We start from the raw sequence: 21,145 nt of genomic DNA, 5'->3' as shown, positions 1-21,145 counted from the left end.
CCTCGTAGGAAGACACTCTTATTTCACCTAAACCCTTAGAAGGCTAGGAAATGTGTTAAAACAAAGATTTACATAGAACGGCAGGGTTAGTTTGGTATGAGGAATATGGAGGGTGAAATTGTTGAAGCAGTTATTTTCACACATTTCAATTAGTAAGAATGATCCTTCTTTTTTCTTTTTCTTTTTTTAAATGTTATTGAAGCTCCGGTGTTTTGTAAAAAAAAAATAAAAAAAATAGTAAAATACTGTCCATACACCTTTTTAACCAGAGCGCAATTTAGAATGCCTTTCAAGTACTCATAAATGAACCACTCATAGACCGAATAATTTCCCAAGGGAAGTTCAACTTCAATAGTATTGTTCATCATTTGGAGATTGGAGAATGCTTTCACTTTCAATTTCCGTACTTCAAAAGTGTGGAATCATATTAGTGACGCTGCTGCTCTTAGTCATTTCCTTGATCCTGCATGTGCAGCTCAGGCATTCGTGAACAATAACACAGTACGTGTTGTTCTGTGAACAGTAAAACAATAGCCAATCCATAACAACGCCTTAGGCCATAATGAGACGTCTATATTTCAACAGCTTGAGGTAAATATTTAGCGGGCGCTCGTAGCGGTGTACCCTGAGAAAAGTATGGAGTCGCTACAGGCGAAATAAAAGACACAGCCGCTGTCAGAACGACTGGAGGGGAAGAGGAGGAGGCTGTGGCTCTGGCAGGTGATGCGCCACCCAGCACTCAGGAGCATCTGAACCTCCAGCCAGCACTCAGGAGCATCTGAACCTCCAGTGAGCGTTCAACAAACAGGGAAGACAAACCTCCACCGCAACAGCCTCACAGCGGGGGAGAACTCAAGTCCCAGTTGGAAGTCCACACTCAATAACGTCTCGTCTCTCAGCTGAAAGAACAACACTGTCTGGGAGCGATCAATGACATCATTGGAGGTTAACCTCCTAAGATGAAAGCCCTATTAGACTAATTTCCGCCTAAAAACCAGACCGAAACCAAACTGCAGGGAATGCAGTTTGGCAGAATGCCATTTGATAGGTAACACTATGAGGTTGTGTGTGGATATGCTCAGATGATAGTTCAAAATAACCTACTACACATGACAAGGAGATAAAGTCAAGTAAACAATAATCAAATTAAAGCAGAATTTGGGCCCAATCATGGGCCTGTCGGGCTAAAGTGGTCTTATCCAGATGACGTTAACTAATTTAAGTAGAAGTAGACGGTCCTTCTGTAATGAGTTACAATTAGTTACAGTAACTCTGTTATAGTATAAACAAGCACTCTTGTTTATAAAGCTCTCACTGGCACAGCACCAGAATATCTGAAAGTCCTTTTGCTAGCATATCAGCCCAATAGAGCTCTCAGGTCTTCTGACGCTGGTTTTCTCTGTACAAAAGAAGAGATTTGGTGAGGCTGCATTCTCATTTTATGCACCCAAATTGTGGAATGCACTGCCAGTTTACATTAGGGATGCAACCTCAGCACATAATGTTCAAGTCAAGACTAAAAACCAATCTTTTTAATATTGTCTTTAAATGACTAACTAATTAAATTATGATTATATAATGACTGGAGCACTTTGAGCTGCAGCGTTTGCAGGAAAAGCGCTATACAAATGAAGGTTATTATATTATTCTAGTAGACCACCATTATTATTTTTCATACAACGGATAGATCCGGTCCATTGTCTCTATTGGTCAGTTTGTGTTCCAGCCGTGCCGATATCCATGATGATATACGTACGGCTAAATGGAATGTTGACATATTACTCTGCGTTTTGTTTGTATATATTACCGTTATCGAAGTTACATTATTACCGTTGCGACAACTGTTCAGCGGATGAATACACTTACAATAAAACATAGTTCCATTAAAATACATTCATTAAAGGTTTGTCACAAATTTCTTTTGTGGAAATATTGATAAATAAATGTGGTAACCGTTGTATAAAAGCGTTAATACCACGGCTTCTCGTTCCATAACGCTTAAGTATCTACTACCGTATGCCATCCCTTCTAAAAAGCTAAAGTACCAGCTTCCAAAAGTCATCAGCTGCCAAACTCTCGGTCGGCAAGCTCTTACAGGATGTCCTGACTGCAGGCTTCCTCTCTGTACCCTGGCCAGGTCAGAGAAGAGGGAAGAGGAAGAGGAGGGTGCAAACTGTTCTCCTGTCACAAGTCCTCACAGTGTCTCTAAATCACCCACAGGCAGAAGAAAGGAACATTTCACTCAAGTTTCATATTGAGTCAATATATACCAACAGCAGCTGCTTCCCCTCTCCAACCTCCACTGACAGAAGTGGAATGTTTTATTGGTGAGAAGAAGAAACGAACACACAAAGTAGTTAGCTGTCGTTGCCGGATCTTTAAAAAAATCACTGGAGCCCTCCCCGTCCACAGCCTGTTAACCACCACGACTGCAAACATCTCACCTCTGTCAGACTAGTTTTACTGTACGCTATGGTAGATGTCGGCTCAGCAAAAGCTGCATTCGGTAACGGATGCTTTGAAAGCCCAACTGTATAACAACACAATAGTTTAACACAAAGTGTTAAAGTGTTAAAGTGACACTCCAAAGCGGTTTCAAGAGTTTTCATTCCCTGATCAGGAGGCTCTCTTGGCAGTTCTTCTACCTGTTTAAGACAGGCGTCTCCCCAAGGTTCAGACACTCTCTGAATGAACATTCTCCTCACTGAGAGTCTGCGGTTGTTTGACAGCTGAAGCTAAAAAAGGGTAAAAAAGCATGGAGGTGAAATTGCTCGAAAGGGATTCTATGTATATTTTTATTCACAAACATATTTACATACAATGGAGGAAATAAGTATTGAACAATGTATTTCCAATGAGCCTACTCAAGTGAAATTTGCACCAGACTTTGGTATTAACTCAAATAATCCAGACAAAAAATCAAAACATTTAAGTCCATTGATACTGTATATTGAAAGACCTACTTTTTTACTCTGAGATGTTAGACTTCACTTAAAGGAGCTGTGGCTCAGGAGGTAGAGCCGCCGTCTAATGATCACAAGGTCGGCGGTTCGAGCCCCTGCTGGCCACATGTCGAGGTGTCCTTGGGCAAGACACTGAACCCCAAATTGCTGTGTGAATGTGTGTGTGTGTGTGTGTGTGTGTGTGTGTGTGTGTGAATGGGTGAATGAGAGTTGCCATTGTAAAGAGCTTGGAATAAGGCACTATATACAGTAAGTGCAGTCCATTTACCATTAGGTCTGTTGGAACACTGCCCATTGAAATTCATTGCGGCCGGTGTCGGACATTAGCCGTTGTATCTCTGTATGCATGCATGATTCAAAGAGGCAGCCCACCAATGACAGAAAGGTGAAAACCAGTGTGTCCACTCCACTAGAACACCCTTGGCCAACAGCAACATATTTGCACTCCATTTTAGAAAGCGCATTTCGGGGGACGAAAACAAGCTGTAAATTAAATATTTATTCCAAGGGATCTCAGTCCCTGATCACGACCAATTAAACCACTAAGTGCCACCACGAGAAAGCATTTAGAAAGTTACCTCTATATCAAATTGCCTTTCGTTTTGGGTTTGCTGGGTTCCATTATTATTTCTCTGCATGGTTTGATCTCCCTGCTTGTGCAGATGAAGCTAGCGTTTGCCGTTTCTCCCAGAGAATGTTTCCGAAGGCACAGTGACAGGTCTCTGCAGCAGGCTGGAAGGCAGGCTGTTAGATCTGAGGGTGGCAGCCATATAGATTTGACAGTTTAGCTGAGCGGATAAATTCACAATGCTAGAGGATGGTTCCATTATCTCCTAATTACCAGAGATAGAGAGGGGGTTTACTGGGTGTGGGCAGTGGAACACCTGCAGCCTCACCACAGTGCCCCAGACTCAACCCAGCACCAGGCAGGGGGAAAAACACAGAATGCTAACCAAAGGATTAAAAACATCTGATACCTCACTCCTCTGGTGACTGGCGCGCCAGAGGCGTCGAATGAAATGCAACCAGGAAACACAAGGCGAAAAATAGCAGCAATAATGGTCACGGAATTGTATTTAATATATCCTAGGTAGAGTGGACTTGTTTGTTGTTGTTCATTGTGCTCGTTCCTCCTTGGTTCAATGACCAGGTCTCTCTTGAAAGAAATAGATTTTATCTCAATGATGCTAACCAGGATAAATGAAGGTGACTAAAATAATCCCCTTGATCCACCGTTGATGAGACGCACTGCACACTGCAGCTCCTCACAGGCCGTTTATATGCGGCTGTGGCGCAGGAGGTAGAGCTAGGTTGGCAGATCGGCGGTTCGAGCCCCGGCTGGCCACATGTCGAAGTGTCCTTGGGCAAGACACTGAACCCAAAATTGCTCCCAATGAGCGGGCCGGCCGGCGCCTTGCATGGTAGCTTGCCGCCATGGGTGTGATTGTGTGGGTGAATGGGTGAATGAGAGGCCGTTGTAAAGCGCTTTGGAGCAGCAAAAAAGGCGCTATATAAGTGCAATCCGTTTACCATTTACCATATACACATACTTTATACCTTGGCCATGACAATGAACTAGAGAGGGTGCACACACACACACACACACACACACACAAATGTCTTGGATTTCACAATGCCAGACACAGCCAGACACAGAAATAGCCAAAGGACAGGCTGTGAACCGTAACAGGTTTGCCTAGGCGTCGGGCTTTGTTGACAAGGGAAAGGTTAGTTGTATTTTTCCGAGCCAGCCACAACATCAACGTTAAAGCAGAATGTTTTTTATTTTCTTTCCCCACAAACAGACAAGTGCTCTTCGTGGCACACAGTTCACAATAGGACCCATTCCCAGGCAGGTGGACAGCCCGTCTATGGGAGAGGGGGTCATTCACAGGCAGGTGGACAGCCCGTCTATGGGAGAGGGGGCCATTCACAGGCAGGTGGACAGCCCGTCTATGGGAGAGGGGGCGGGGCCATTGTGTCGTGAGGGGCGGCTGTGGCGAGTGCTAGAGTCGCTGTCTAATGATCACAAGGTCGGCAGATCAGCGGTTCGAGCCCCGGCTGGCCACATGTCGAAGTGTCCTTGGGCAAGACACTGAACCCCAAAATTGCTCCCAGTGAGCGGGCCGGCGCCTTGCATGGCAGCTTGCCGCCATTGGTGTGTGAATGTGTGTGTGAATGGGTGAATGAGAGGCCGTTGTAAAGCGCTTTGGAGCAGCTTTGGAGCAGCAAAAAAGGCACTATATAAGTGCAGTCCATTTACCATTGTGTTGTCTCACTGTGCTGTCGGGATATGGTTCTACCCTCACGTGCCTCGCTTTTTTTAGACTCGTTTCCTGGTGCTTTTAGCCCGTAACTGTGTTTATGTCATTGCATATTGGGCATGACGAGGTTAGTCAGAGGAGGAGGCTAGGAGAAGCACGTCCAGATCAGGGAGCAGGGGCTGCATCTCCTGGGCCGTCTCACAAGGTTTGTCAGAGCGAGGGTTCCTAGGGCCGTGACAGACAGCCCTGTTAAGACTAGGCTACAGTGAGGGGAGCATTCAGAGAGAAGGGGAGGAAGATGAGAGAGACAGAAGGGAATGACGTTTCACATTTACATTTTTGGGTTCTGCGTTTAGCAGACATCTCCTTCATCCAAAGCGACTTACAACAAATAGGAAGGAAGATGTTAGATGGTTAAACTAAAGACTTGAGAAAGCCTGGTTCCTTCTTGGGGAGAAAAAGTGGCTTGAATCAGACACAAGACAGCATGAGCATCTAATATTGGATATTTATAACCCTTTGAAAACACTAACATGTAAGTATTTTATGAGCCTTAATGTGTATCAGTTGTGGAAGAAAACACTGTCACTGAACAAGATTTATGACTACTGCTTTGTCTCCATCCCAAAAAAAACACAAAAATCTTTCCCTCCTTTTGTTGCACACAGTGAGAGTAGAGCCTGTGCCATCTAGTGGTGACTTTGAGGAAAAACACTCAAGCCACTGGCAGAAGTCAACGCAGGTCCGAGATAAATAAATAAACTCTGAGTGCACTGAGGCTTTGCATTTATTGACATCTAAATCCAACTAATCCTGTTAAACTAATCTATTTCTCCAAACAATGCTAGGGGAAACAGCTGGTGTAATGGTAGTCTCTGGACAAATAACTAAACTGCCTTGCAGGTTAAATTCTGGAGTGGAATCAAACCATTATTTAACAGATATAGTAGGCTATATATAGCATATACTCTTATCACTGCAGGCAACCCAAACCGCCTTTACCTAGCCTGAGACAAGCACAGTAACGTCACGTAGTCCTGTGGAAGGATGACAAGCAGCCTAGAGACACATGACCGCACCTTCATCTGACTGGAGCTCTGAAGTTCCCAGAGAGGACACATCTAATTTGGCTGAGTTTTCAGAGGACAACTGGGGGAAGAAAAATAGGCCCTGTGGCAGTTTGGTAGCATTGATCTGCAGCTGAACTGAAACGAGACAGCGAGGTTATGTGTGCTCGAAAGCAAATGTAAAGTGGCACACACAGTTTGTTTGATGAGACACACAATCTAGTTTTTGTGTGGATCTGTCATAGCAGCCGGCCCGCCTCTCTCTACCCCCCTACCCCCCTCACAGCTCTGCTCATATCAGACTGTACTCTCCTTCTAGTTTATAGCCTTGACTAAGCCTGATCCTAGATCTGGATGTGATTTAACGAGACACCTCAACACCCGTTTTTTGGCATGTCCGAGATAAGCACATGCAGATCTGGGACAAGGCGCTGTCAGAGGGGCCTGTGTGTGGACTATAGAAAGGGTATATCTGCTATTCCTCCTCCCTACTCTCTCAGACGGTTCTCTCAGTTGGTAGAGCATGATGTTAGCAACGCTTAGGTTATGGGATAAATTCCCGCTGGGACCATATATACTGAAAAATGTATACACTCACTGCAATGTAAGTTGCTTTGGATAAAAGCATCAACTAAAAGGCGTATATTATGTATATTATACGCCTTTTAGTTGATGCTTTTATCTATGGTAACCAATATATGTGGTTTTAAAATGCTATCATAGACACAGGGGCTATACGGAAAAGTGAATTTCATTTAGCTGACCAGGCATATAAAAACAGCATTCAGTCTGTGAGTTAGAAAGTTAGAAAGTGCATAATACCGATAATGAGTTATAGAGGAGAAGATTCAAGAACAATTCTTAAAAGATTTGTCAGCATGTCATGAGACCTCTTCGGCTCCCAATCCCCAATTGGTGCAGTCCCCCCCCCCCCCCCCCCCCCACGATAGCCCTAACAGTGGTGAATCTATTCAATGTGTTTTTTTCCCTTTTCATAGTGAAAGAATAAAGAACGAACGGGAGGGAGGGGAGGGGAGGGGGGGGGGGGAAGAGGAAAGTCTCTGATTGTTCGCCAGTTCTTTCTTGTTGAAGGCTCTGAATGTTATGCGCCCCTTCGGCACTTAGGAAATCACAGTGCTCTGTTAGCGCTGAGGTAACGTCTCTGGCCTGTGCATATTTCATACTAATTCCATTCTAATTGCATCAATGAGCATTAGATTGAGAATTGCATGTGCCGTGCAGCTGCCAATGGCTACAGGGCAGCACTTTCACAAGACTTGTGTCTTCCTGCTCTCAGCAGAGTGAAATGGCATGACTGACTCCCATTCACATTGATGAAGCTCCAAGTGTGTGTGGGTGTGTGTGTGTGTGTGTGTGTGTGTGTGTGTGTGTGTGTGTGTGTGCGTGTGTGCGTGTGTGTGTGTGTGTGTGTGTGTTTGTGTGTGTGTGTGTGTGTGTGTGTGTGTGTTTGTGTGTGTGTGTGTGTGTGTGTGTGTGTGTGTGAGTTTTGTTGTTTGTTTACCTTTGTGTGTGTGTGTGTGTGTGTTTGTGTGTGTGTGTGTGTGAGTTTTGTTGTTTGTTTACCTTTGTGTGTGTGTGTGTGTGTGTGTGTGTGTGTGTGTGTGGCAGGGGCTTTCTTTGCGTTTCATCACTTCATCTCTCCCTCTGTTTGGGCTTAGTAGCAGAGAGTTCGCTGTTTCTGTGTTTTACGACAGGTTGGTGGGATCAGATCTGTGTTTCTTCCATATTGTGAGACAGAAGGCAGGTAAGCTATCAGGACACCATGAAATCTTAATTAAAAGGGGATGGATTTACTTCTCGACATGACCATTATCAAAGACAAGTCAAGAACTTAAGACATACAACACATAATAACGATGCTTATTGTTATGCTTATTGAATGCTTACCAGCCACCTGATGGACCCTTCACAAAAGATACTTCTTAAAACATTACAAGGTGATTAGAGAAACATAGTTGAAATGGACGATCCCTTGACTCACTGTTGAAATGCGTATTTCTTAATAAAAGTTGAAGAATTTGTGCTATTGTTGTTCGAAACTGCTCATGACAACAATTTGTCAGAACTAAACTCACTAAACAGAACCGAAACACAATACAATCAAATGAGGATGTGTCGGTTGGCTTCCTGTTTTTTAAACCTGTTCTGATTGATTCCACCAATCACAAGTGGCACAGCGCCACTTTGGGACCAAGATAACTGCATTACGGGAATGGAACATCTGATCAAGGCAATTAGACAATACTAATTACAGTTCTCAATCAAACTGCTAATTACATAGACCCTAGCCGGTGTGAGATAAAACAAAAAATTGTCTAGCGTTTAAAGCCGAGGCAAGGGGAAGATAAGTGGTATTTTTCCAGCGTTGAAACGGCTCGCATCCTTCCACATTTCGCATTCCACCTACCTTGTAATTAAAGAGATGCAATGGACATGAAAAGCAGAGAGCTGATGTTTCACCCCAAGCTTCTTTTCACTTACTTATGTCTGAGCTGCCTTTAAATGTGCATCTTCACATCTAGGAGGCTTGCGGTTGCCAAGCAACGAAGTAGGCATGAAATACCAGGACGGTAATCTTGTTTGAGTTCATGGGTTTTTCCCTTTTGGCAATGGAAATGTTAATCTGCATAACGGAGTGGCTTCACTCTCTTTGACCCAAAGCCAGTGTCTAAATGAAACGCTTAAGTGGTGTTAGGGTGGGGCATGACACGGTAACTCTGGTAATAATGGTGCAGGGTCCTCCACTGCTCCTTCTATGAGGAATATACTGTATGAAGAGATGTCTCACTCCTTCTATGAGGAATATACTGTATGAGGAGATGTCTCACTCCTTCTATGAGGAATATACTGTAGGAGGAGATGTCTCACTCCTTCTATGAGGAATATACTGTATGAGATGTCTCACTCCTTCTATGAGGAATATACTGTAGGAGGAGATGTCTCACTCCTTCTATGAGGAATATACTGTATGAGGAGATGTCTCACTCCTTCTATGAGGAATATACTGTATGAGATGTCTCACTCCTTCTATGAGGAATATACTGTATGAGATGTCTCACTCCTTCTATGAGGAATATACTGTATGAGGAGATGTCTCACTCCTTCTATGAGGAATATACTGTATGAGGAGATGTCTCACTCCTTCTATGAGGAATATACTGTATGAGGAGATGTCTCACTCCTTCTATGAGGAATATACTGTATGAGATGTCTCACTCCTTCTATGAGGAATATACTGTAGGAGGAGATGTCTCACTCCTTCTATGAGGAATATACTGTATGAGATGTCTCACTCCTTCTATGAGGAATATACTGTATGAGATGTCTCACTCCTTCTATGAGGAATATACTGTAGGAGGAGATGTCTCACTCTCCACCGGTTTTAAGTTAAATCAAGCATCGTCTTCTTCTCAGTAGAGAAGAGTAGAAGCAGAAAACACAGTGAAACTGATCACGGGAAAAGGTCACCCAGGCTGCAGTCGTCATAACTCAGACTGATAACAGCCAGACACGGTAATTTCAAAAAATGTCACATTCCCCACCTCATCCCCACCCGAGGCCTTTGGCTACTCGGATCCCCCATTGCGTTCCATTAGCGTATAATATCACACTAAACAAACGCTTAGGAAAAACCTGGCTCCGAGTCAAAAAGAGGATGTGAACAAGGTTAGCGAGCGACGTCGTCTCAGCCGACACACCCACACGCTGAGAAGTGACAGGCTGTTTGTGTCTTATCCGTCACTCTCCGGGGTGAGGGATGAGGCGGAGAGGGACACTCGCGGATCTGCTGGAAACTGTCCAGATTAATTATAAGATGCCTGCGAATACAGAGAGTTGACTTGCCTGCGAATACAGAGAGTTGACTTGCCTGCCAGCATTTTCCTTCTCCGCCCTTCTGACAGGAGTGTCATAGCTCTGGCGGTTGGCAGTTGGTATTGGCGTGGGGGGTGGGGGGTGGGGGGGTGCTGGGGACATTTATCTGATCAAGTGGTGCCTGATTTATTGAGGATAATTTCCAGAGCATACCTGGTGCATTTGTAAACAACATTGATCACCCTGGGTGGCGGTAGGGGCCTTTACAAATGGCTGCCATTTGCAAAAATGACAGATCATTATAATTAGGGGGTCTGGGATACTTATATGGATCATGGCCTGGAGATAGACCCTGTAGATTCTGAGTAGCATTGATTTTCCATATGTTATAAGGAGCCAGGACACACGTACTGTACACAACGCACGTCATCCATCGTAGATGACAGTTGGCGGCAAATCGGTGAGAGAGAAGTTGAGTGGTGCGGGCGGCATTCTGGAGGAAACCGGGTGAAAGGGGATAAAATAGGTGTAATATCTCAGCTTGTTAAGGTGGATATGCGTATAATATCCATGTTTGATTGATCTTCTCAATGTCCTTTTTCTCATTATGAAAGTTTATTGTCCCTGATATGATCTCTATAGGCCTATGCAATGAAAGATTATAATATATTGTAGTTGATATCACATCTACAAGGTCGTGGCTGATTTTTTATCAATTTATTCCCTTGATATCAATCATTTAATGTTGAAGTACAGTGCCACATTGAATAATAACTTGGATTATTTCACATTTCTACAGATACTCCTGTGCTTTAAGTGTGACCGAGGCCAACTTTGAACCTCAGTCTCCTACTTGAAAGATCCAATAGTCTGTCATTAGACCAAGACAGCAGTATCAACTTCCAATGGCTACACTTGAGTTTGACGGAGCATGACTTCTAATCCCCTTCATTTCATTCACCTTCTCCACCTCTCCAGAAAGACTCATATGTGACAGGGTCTGGTGAAAAAGTCCTCAAGTAGGGCAAGGTCATTTTTCAGTTTCCAGATGGTTTTCAGTCTTATGAAAGGGCTGATTGTAAGCTTTCAAATGATGAGTCATACGTTGAAATCAGAAAATATTTGAAGACAATATGCTTATTTGAATGGGAGAAACTCACTCTGAATCAAAACAAATGGTAAATGAACTGCACTTATAGCGCCTTTATCCAAAGCGCTTTACAACGGCCTCTCATTCACCCATTCACACACCAATGACGGCAAGCTACCATGCAAGGCGCCGACCAGCCCGCTCACTGGGAGCAATTTGGGGTTCAGTGTCTTGCCCAAGGACACTTCGACGTGTGGCCAGCCGGGGCTCAAACAGCCGCCCCGCCAGTTAACACACGCGAAACAGCTGCTAGTATCTAGCAGGCTAAGAAGGCACATCACTATGAACATCTAACTGCATGTTTAGTACATCACAACATGCTGATAGAACATCAACACTCTCAAAACATATAACTACACATAATTAGTTGATCACACAGCTTTTGAACACGTCCTAAAACGTACGTTTGCTTACAAGCCATGTATCACTTACCCAGTAGTCTACGGCAGATGATACAGTGAATCCAATTCACAGACTGGAAGTATTTAGTGATCCTAAAACTGTTGTTTGTCATATCGAGTGGGCTCTTCAACACTTAAACTGAAAAGAAGAATCTTTGGTCATTTGAGCGAGAATTGCCAACATGTAAACCTTTTCACCAGACCGTGTCACATTACCAATGTGCCCATGGCAGGAATTGAACCCACATCGAAGACATGCACACACTAACAGAGCTAAAGCCTGACATGCTCACCAAAACACCACAGCTCAGCTAGCGATAATGCTTTTGTCACACAACCACTACATGGCCAAAAGTATGTGGACACCCGAACATCACGCCCATATTATGTGCTTGTTGAACATCTCATTCCAAATCCACGGGCATTCATATGGAGTCGGTCCCCCCTTTGCTGCTATAACAGCCTCCACTCCTTCTGGGAAGGCTTTCCTCTAGATTTCGGAACATGGTTGCAGGGATTTGATCAGCCACAAAAGCATTACTGATGTAATGGGCAGTGATGTTGGGGTGAGAAGGCCTGGCTCACAGTCGGCGTGCCAGTTCATCCCAAAGGTGTTTGATGGGGTTGAGGTCAGAGCTCTCTGCAGGCCAGTCAAGTTCTCCCAGACCAAACTCGGCAAACAATGTCATTATGGACCTTGCTTTGTGCATGGGGGGGCATTGTTGTCATGCTGAAACAGGAAAGGGCCTTCCCCAAACTGGGGCCACAAAGTTGGAAGCATACAATTGTCTATAACTCATTTTATTTTCAAGTTTATTGTTAGGCCTACTACAGAGTAAAATTCTTAGGCTTCGGATCCTGACATTGCATTGCAGCACAAGACATAGGGCACAGTAAATCCAGCATAATAAGTGATAAGATAAAGTAAATAATTTACGAGATAAAAAGTGTCAGTAGTTCAGGACATAACTGACAAAAGATAATAGACATAGTACAAGATATGGTGGCAATAGTACAGGTAAGACAAGACAGGTTACACTATAGATAGAGTTCACAGTAGTAAAGTGGCTTGAGCTTAGACTTACTGTACTGTAGTCCATGTACATGTGGTGAGCTAGGGGGAGATAGTCCGTATCGACTTCAAAATTCTGCTCCTCACTTTCAAGACCCTTCACAATCGTGCACCCCCATATCTCTCTGAACTCCTTCACACCTACACTCCCTCTCCCACTCTCCCATCCTCCGCTGCCTTTCAACTCACTATACCTTCTGCCTTTCAACTCACTATACCTTCTGACCTTCAACTCACTATACCTTCTGCCTTTCAACTCACTATACCTTCTGCCTTTCAACTCACTATACCTTCTGACCTTCAACTCACTATACCTTCTGACCTTCAACTCACTATACCTTCTGACCTTCAACTCACTATACCTTCTGCCTTACAACTCACTATACCTTCTGACCTTCAACTCACTATACCTTCTGACCTTCAACTCACTATACCTTCTGACCTTCAACTCACTATACCTTCTGCCTTTCAACTCACTATACCTTCTGACCTTCAACTCACTATACCTTCTGACCTTCAACTCACTATACCTTCTGACCTTCAACTCACTATACCTTCTGACCTTCAACTCATTATACCTTCTGACCTTCAACTCACTATACCTTCTGCCTTTCAACTCACTATACCTTCTGACCTTCAACTCACTATACCTTCTGACCTTCAACTCACTATACCTTCTGACCTTCAACTCACTATACCTTCTGACCTTCAACTCACTATACCTTCTGACCTTCAACTCACTATACCTTCTGACCTTCAACTCACTATACCTTCTGCCCACCTGACCACTATGGGGTCTAGAGCCTTCAGTCACTTTGCCCCCCCCGTCTCTGGAACTCTCTTCCACAAGACATCTGCAATATTGACTCTCTCTCCACCTTTAAATCCTGCCTGAAAACCCACCTTTTTAAACTGGCGTATTTTTAATTGATGGTTGTTTTTAAGTCTTTTGTTTTGTCTTGTTTTGGTTGTTTTTGTTTGTTTGAATCCCTGTTTGAACCTGTTTGAATCTGCTGCTTTTTTAAAATTATGCTCTGTAAGGTGTCCTTGAGTGCTCTGAAAGGCGCCTATAAATAAAATGCATTATTGTTATTATTATTATAGTCAATTGACTACAGAGGGCTTGTTCAAGAGCCTGACCACCTGGGAGAAGCAGCTGTTTGTTAGTCTGAGTCTTGGCCCTGAGGCTCCAGAAGAGGCCACTCTTCTGGGAAGACTTTCCTCTAGATTTCGGAACATGGTTGCAGGGATTTGATCAGCCACAAAAGCATTACTGATGTAATGGGCAGTGATGTTGGGGTGAGAAGGCCTGGCTCACAGTCGGCGTTCCAGTTCATCCCGAAGGTGTTTGATGGGGTTGAGGTCAGAGCTCTCTGCAGGCCAGTCAAGTTCTCCCAGACCAAACTCGGCAAACCATGTCATTATGGACCTTGCTTTGTGCATGGGGGGGCATTGTTGTCATGCTGAAACAGGAAAGGGCCTTCCCCAAACTGGGGCCACAAAGTTGGAAGCATACAATTCTCTATAATCTAATTTTCTTTTCAAGTTTATTGTTAGGCTACTACAGAGTAAAATTATTAGGCTTCGGATCCTGACATTGCATTGCAGCACAAGACATAGGGCACAGTAAATCCAGCATAATAAGTGATAAGATAAAGTAAATAATTTACGAGATAAAAAGTGTCACTAGTTCAGGACATAACTGACCAAAGATAATAGGCATAGTACAAGATATGGTGGCAATAGTACAGGTAAGACAAGACAGGTTACACTATAGATAGAGTTTACAGTTGTAAAGTGGCTTGAGCTTAATGTTAATGTTAATGTTAATTTTATTTATAATGCGCCCCCCATCCAACTTTTACATCGGCCCGGGGCGCAGCCCGGGTAAAGGAACAGATAAAGACAAAGACAAGGAACACAGAAAGCAATCAGACACAGACGACTTAAACGTAAATCTCAGGCATACAATTCACAACAAATAGGGAGTAGACTTAGGGAATATCATTTAGGAAGAGGTGGGTTTTTAACTTGGCTCTAAAGGAGTCCAGAGTGGGGGCAAACTTGATGGCAGAAGGGTTAAGCTGCGTGCACACAGGGCCATTGCGTTGCACCGGAAGTCATTCATCTCAATGGGGCCGTTGCGTTGATCAGTTGCGTTGCTCTGCATTGCGTTTCTTGACCGGCAGGGTGCGGCAATCAGTCAAAACATTTCAGCTTTTTGCGTTGCGTTGGATCCATCAAAACAACCGGAAGTAAACCGGAAGTAGTTTCTTGCCCAGAGCTCTCGCCTCAGATTTTAAATCCTCAATTTTGTCCGCCATTGGCTAAAATCTGTAATTTGGCTCTACAAGTGTTAATATGTCATTTTATGAAGTTTTTATATGTTTTCAGGCGAGAAAGTAACCATATATATTCACAAAATGTGTCCAGTTTATCAAAATAACCCGTTTATATATCTGATCTGACGTTTTTTTCCCCACTTCTGTGGGAAACTTCGCTAGCAACACGAGTAGAGCTTTGCATCTGCATCGCACGTTGAAGTATGTCAAGTCCATCCCACCAGGTTGCGCCAGAACGGTGGGTCACGGTCCGCGGCGTTAGACTTACTGTACTGTAGTCCATGTACATGTGGTGAGCTAGGGGGAGATAGTCGGTATCGACTTCAAAATTCTGCTCCTCACTTTCAAGGCCCTTCACAATCTTGCACCCCCATATCTCTCTGAACTCCTTCACACCTACACTCCCTCTCGCACTCTCCCATCCTCCGCTGCCTTTCAACTCACTATACCTTCTGCCTTTCAACTCACTATACCTTCTGACCTTCAACTCACTATACCTTCTGATCTTCAACTCACTATACCTTCTGCCTTTCAACTCACTATACCTTCTGACCTTCAACTCACTATACCTTCTGCCTTTCAACTCACTATACCTTCTGACCTTCAACTCACTATACCTTCTGACCTTCAACTCACTATACCTTCTGCCTTTCAACTCACTATACCTTCTGATCTTCAACTCACTATACCTTCTGCCTTTCAACTCACTATACCTTCTGACCTTCAACTCACTATACCTTCTGACCTTCAACTCACTATACCTTCTGCCTTTCAACTCACTATACCTTCTGCCTTCAACTCACTATACCTTCTGACCTTCAACTCACTATACCTTCTGACCTTCAACTCACTATACCTTCTGCCTTTCAACTCACTATACCTTCTGACCTTCAACTCACTATACCTTCTGACCTTCAACTCACTATACCTTCTGCCTTTCAACTCACTATACCTTCTGATCTTCAACTCACTATACCTTCTGCCTTTCAACTCACTATACCTTCTGACCTTCAACTCACTATACCTTCTGACCTTCAACTCACTATACCTTCTGCCTTTCAACTCACTATACCTTCTGCCTTCAACTCACTATACCTTCTGACCTTCAACTCACTATACCTTCTGCCTTTCAACTCACTATACCTTCTGATCTTCAACTCACTATACCTTCTGACCTTCAACTCACTATACCTTCTGACCTTCAACTCACTATACCTTCTGACCTTCAACTCACTATACCTTCTGCCTTTCAACTCACTATACCTTCTGACCTTCAACTCACTATACCTTCTGCCTTTCAACTCACTATACCTTCTGACCTTCAACTCACTATACCTTCTGACCTTCAACTCACTATACCTTCTGCCTTTCAACTCACTATACCTTCTGACCTTCACTCACTATACCTTCTGCCCCCCCCCCCCCCCCCCCCTCTCTGGAACTCTCTTCCACAAGACATCCGCAATATTGACTCTCTCTCCACCTTTAAATCCTGCCTGAAAACCCACCTTTTTAAACTGGCATATTTTTAATTGATGGTTGTTTTTAAGTCTTTTGTTTTGTCTTGTTTTGGTTGTTTGAATCACTGTTTTAACCTGTTTGAATCTGTTGCTAGTTTTTAAATTATGCTCTGTAAGGTGTCCTTGAGTGCTCTGAAAGGCGCCTATAAATAAAATGCATTATTATTATTATTATTATTATTATTATTATTATTATTATTATTATTATTATAGTCAATTGACTACAGAGGGCTTGTTCAAGAGCCTGACCACCTGGGAGAAGCAGCTGTTTGTTAGTCTGAGTCTTGGCCCTGAGGCTCCAGAAGAGGCCTCGTCTTTTGGATTCCCGCTCGTCATTGTATACTGTATCAAGATTTCCCTTAACTGGAACTAAGGGGCCTAGCCCAGACCATAGAAAACAGCCCCAGACCATAATTGTGTCAACATACTTCTGGCTATGTAGTATACTTGTATCTCCCATTAGACTCAGGACATTCATTGTCAGCGATATGCAGACTATCAATGTTATTGAAACATGGCCCATTAATTATTGTCCATCACTGATATGCATATGGTATTTCTAAAACTAGGCTACGTCTAAGATGAAATTCTCTTCACACTCAAAAATTGGCTCATTGGGTAACTTGTGTCAGCATTGTACCCAGATACAGCACTGAGCACTGTGGCACTGTGGCCTAGGTTGGTCCATATAGCCTACAGTGCACACATATGCCCATGTTGGCATGGGTTTGAATCCGGCCCATGCCGTGCTGACATACCCTCTCCTCCTTACTTTCCTGTGTCTCGCTACACTATCTCTATCCAATCAAATATAAGAGTGGGACTGCCCCGCTGAAAAAAACAATCTTAATTTTTTGGGGGAATATGGATATGGCACTGCTTATGGAACCTAGCATTTCTCCACCCCCACCCAGCTGCCCTTAGAAATGAACGGAGCACCTGTCGACTCTCAGGTGAAACCTGCTTTATCGTTTCAACTTCAATGAAACACCAGTTACAATCAATCGACCGTCTGATTGATGCCTGTGTCTAGACATTGCTCCACCACAAATGTGAATATTGACATTGTGTAACTACTAGTCAATGTATTGATAATGAACTTTAACACCGCGCGATTGGTCAATAACACAACCTTCACAATGTTCCAAATGTTGTACAACGCCTAGGGCCTAGGCCTGTTTACTATTCCGGAGTGTAATGTGTTACCGGGGAAACGCAAAGCTAAACAGAAAGCACCGGGAATGAAAGGAGGACAGTTCCCCCCGCCATTACAAGGCAGACAAATGAAAGGTAATTGACTTGGGAGTTGGGAATCAGACACAGCGGGGGGGAAGTCGCTAGAGAGTAACCTCACTCAGACTGCTGATCAGCAGCGGCGGCTGGCAGGTCAGCACTCAGAAAACAAATAGCACCAATATAAACACTTGTTGTTCAAGTGGGGGAAAACAAACAATCGTCTGAAATCTGTGATGACAGCTAACACGGGCTCTCTCCGTGGATAGGAAGAGCCACTTTACTCCGGGATAAAGAGGCATTCATAAACCAACAAGAAACTCATTGATTGATCCATTCCACACGTACCTTTCACTGTCTGTCGGGCAACGACGGGTAAGATGTCATATTTATCTAACCACATGAGGACAAAATGAGGCTTAAAGGGCCCCGTTTCACAGACAAGGCTTCAAACCTAGTCCTGGACTAAATCACAATTCTCAATGTAAAAACCTCCATTGAAGATCCTTTTTAGACCAGGGCTGCCAAGTTTCACCAAAAGTTTGGAGTGAGATTTTTTGGCGGTGGAGCGACCCAAAACTGTGCACGTTTTGGCAGCGGCGGCCCCTCTCTCCCACCCAATTATTTGTGCTAGTTTCCTGCAATTTTACATGTTGTTCATAATAAACCAGCACAAGAAATGAAAATAATAAATAATAACATTTTATAAAACAAGAAAAAAATTCAGACAATATATCATATTTATTAAATCTTAATAAACAAATACAGTAGCCTACAGACTCTGAAAGAAAAATTGGCCCCATCAACAGGACTCAGCCCCTTGGTCAGCAGCAGGAAGACCCGTGGTCATCATCTTATATACAGTGCATTGCTCATAGATGGCTATCATGTTATACAGTACATACCAGGGTTTTTCCTGGGTCAGAATGAGGGCTTGGTGGTTGATTTTGTGCGCGCACTACGGGCACACATTTTTTTGGAGGGACCCCCAATTGTTGTATTTGTATTGTAAATTGTAATTATTAATAATTATTATTATTAATGTACCTGGTTATGTTACAGTAGAGAAACAAAAAACAGTTACCAAAACTGAGTATTTACTAGCTAAGATTGGCAAAAGATTGGCGTGGTGCAACCGAAATTAGTAAACAACTAGTTTGAAACTAGCTAGTAACAACTAGGGGTTTAGTAACTACTAAATGCCTGCATTTAGTAATGACTTACGCCATATTGGTGCAACCCAGTCCAGTAGGCTACCAGATACGATGTTGTAATGTATGCACATATTTTGTTACCACGGTTGCCAGATGGAATTGACAATGTCCAGCCCAACCGGTCTAAAAGCTGCCGAATCCACCCGTCCAGTGTGACCAAAAGTAGCCCAATCTGGCAACCCTGCTTGCTACGTTCTTGCAGCTCGTGTGAACACAGGTTCTTCCATCAGCGCTCGCCTGCCGCTTCGATTGCAGACTCAAGTTAACGCGCGTGCAGAAAGATGCCACGAAACTCATGTCCGGTAGCTTTCTTTCAAGGAATTTCAAAATTAAAGTCCCGTAAAAAAAATATAGAATAATAATAATAATGTTATTTCTCGCTGTGAGAAATAGAGATGCGGCGTGAGAGCGTGAGAACTGGTTGAAATGCGTGAGTCTCACGGTGATTGCGTGAGACTTGGCAGCCCTGGTGACTAATCAGGCTTTCCAACGATATAAAATACAATACCAATTGGTATTATTAAAGGGGAGCAAGAATCGACTGAAATAACGTTTCCAAACTTTTTTTGAGGGGTTTAGTAGTTCATTCACCAGGAGTCAGGAGGTAGAGCCGCCGTCTAATGATCGCAAGGTTGGCAGATTGGCGGTTCGAGTCCCCGGCTGGGCACATATCGAAGCGTCCTTGGGCAAGACACTGAACCCCAAATTGCTCCCAGTGAGTGAGCGGGCCAGCGACCTTGCATGGTAGCTTGCCGCCGTTGGTGTGTGAATGTGTGTGTGAATGGGTGAATGAGAGGCCGTTGTAAAGCACTTTGGATAAAGGCGCTGTATAAGTGCAGTCCAGTTACCACTTAGGAGGCCTTGTTGTTGGTCTATCTAGTCCAACCAGGGTTTTTACTTTTATCGTCAAGGTCCAGTTTACCCTTTTCTAGACACAGCCGAGTCCATCAATTTAATTTCCTAATGAAATAATTTATTCATTTCGTAATCGTTTTTTTTCAATGCTAACATTTTATTTCATCGGTGAATCGGTATTGTTTCATAGTCCGGGTCTCCTTTTTTATGCGTTAGCCGCTTGGAACTCTGGGAAGTGGCCAATTTTCTGTGCAGCCTCCTCAGCCCAGTGGGCCTCCAGCGTAGCGACCGCTTCATCCACCTGGTAGCGCAGCGCCTCAGGAGACGCCAGCAGGCGCAGCAGATCACGGTTGTCCATCTCCAGCAGCATGCCCGTGACCTTGGGGGCGATGCTGGGGTGCATGCTGAGGATGGATGGGAAGAGACGCTCACCTGGAGGGAGGGGGGAGTAAATATCAGTAACAGTTGTAACTTTATAGGTTACCTGATCGATTGACAGTTAAAAGAGATTGATTAATATGTTACATGATTGATTGACAGTTAAAAGAGTTATTATTTATCGTTAAGGTAGTTAAAAAAAAAAGAAGTACATTTCTGTTGTATTAGTTAAAGAATGGGTTTCAGAACTGCAGGTTCCAGAATGCCTTGCAGCAAGACGTCTCACAGAAGTTGACAGTTTGTTGTTTTTGAGAAATGCGAATTGTACCGTCCAGAATATGAAATTGAATATCTAACAGCTTGTTTTATTGAATTGAAAGTGATCACAAGTGCATGTCAGCAGATTTGTATATAAAGAACCTTTCGCTTGATAACACCAGTCCTAGCCATCATTTCAGGAGGTAGAAATTCTACAGTAACTGTAACAGCTAATGGGGATCCATAGAAACAGACAAATAGACTCACCTATCATCTGCTTCTGGTCCTCATGGGGAACTGTAGCCAGTATGGAGGCAGTCAGTGTCTCCTGGTCCTGGTCCTGGACATGGACAGCAGGCTGCTGCACGGGGACTTGTAGCTGGGGAGCCGTGTGCTGCTGGCGGTCGTGTACACCAGCTGTGGACTTGTTCTGGGGCACAGCGTGCAGCCGTGCCATAGCTGGATCACCATCTGCAACGGCAGGGTGCTTTCTCAAGGCCTGGGTGGCTGAGAGGGGAAGATAAGCATAACCAAAGGGATATTTATGGCAAATGTTTGGATAGTGCTCTTGTCTCTATGTCAGGGGTCCCCACA

The sequence above is a fragment of the Nansenia antarctica genome (assembly GCF_963989245.1).
Source record: "Nansenia antarctica genome assembly, chromosome: 7".
NCBI classification, from domain to species: Eukaryota; Metazoa; Chordata; class Actinopteri; order Argentiniformes; family Microstomatidae; genus Nansenia; species Nansenia antarctica.
Note: the sequence above shows the minus strand (reverse complement) of the source record.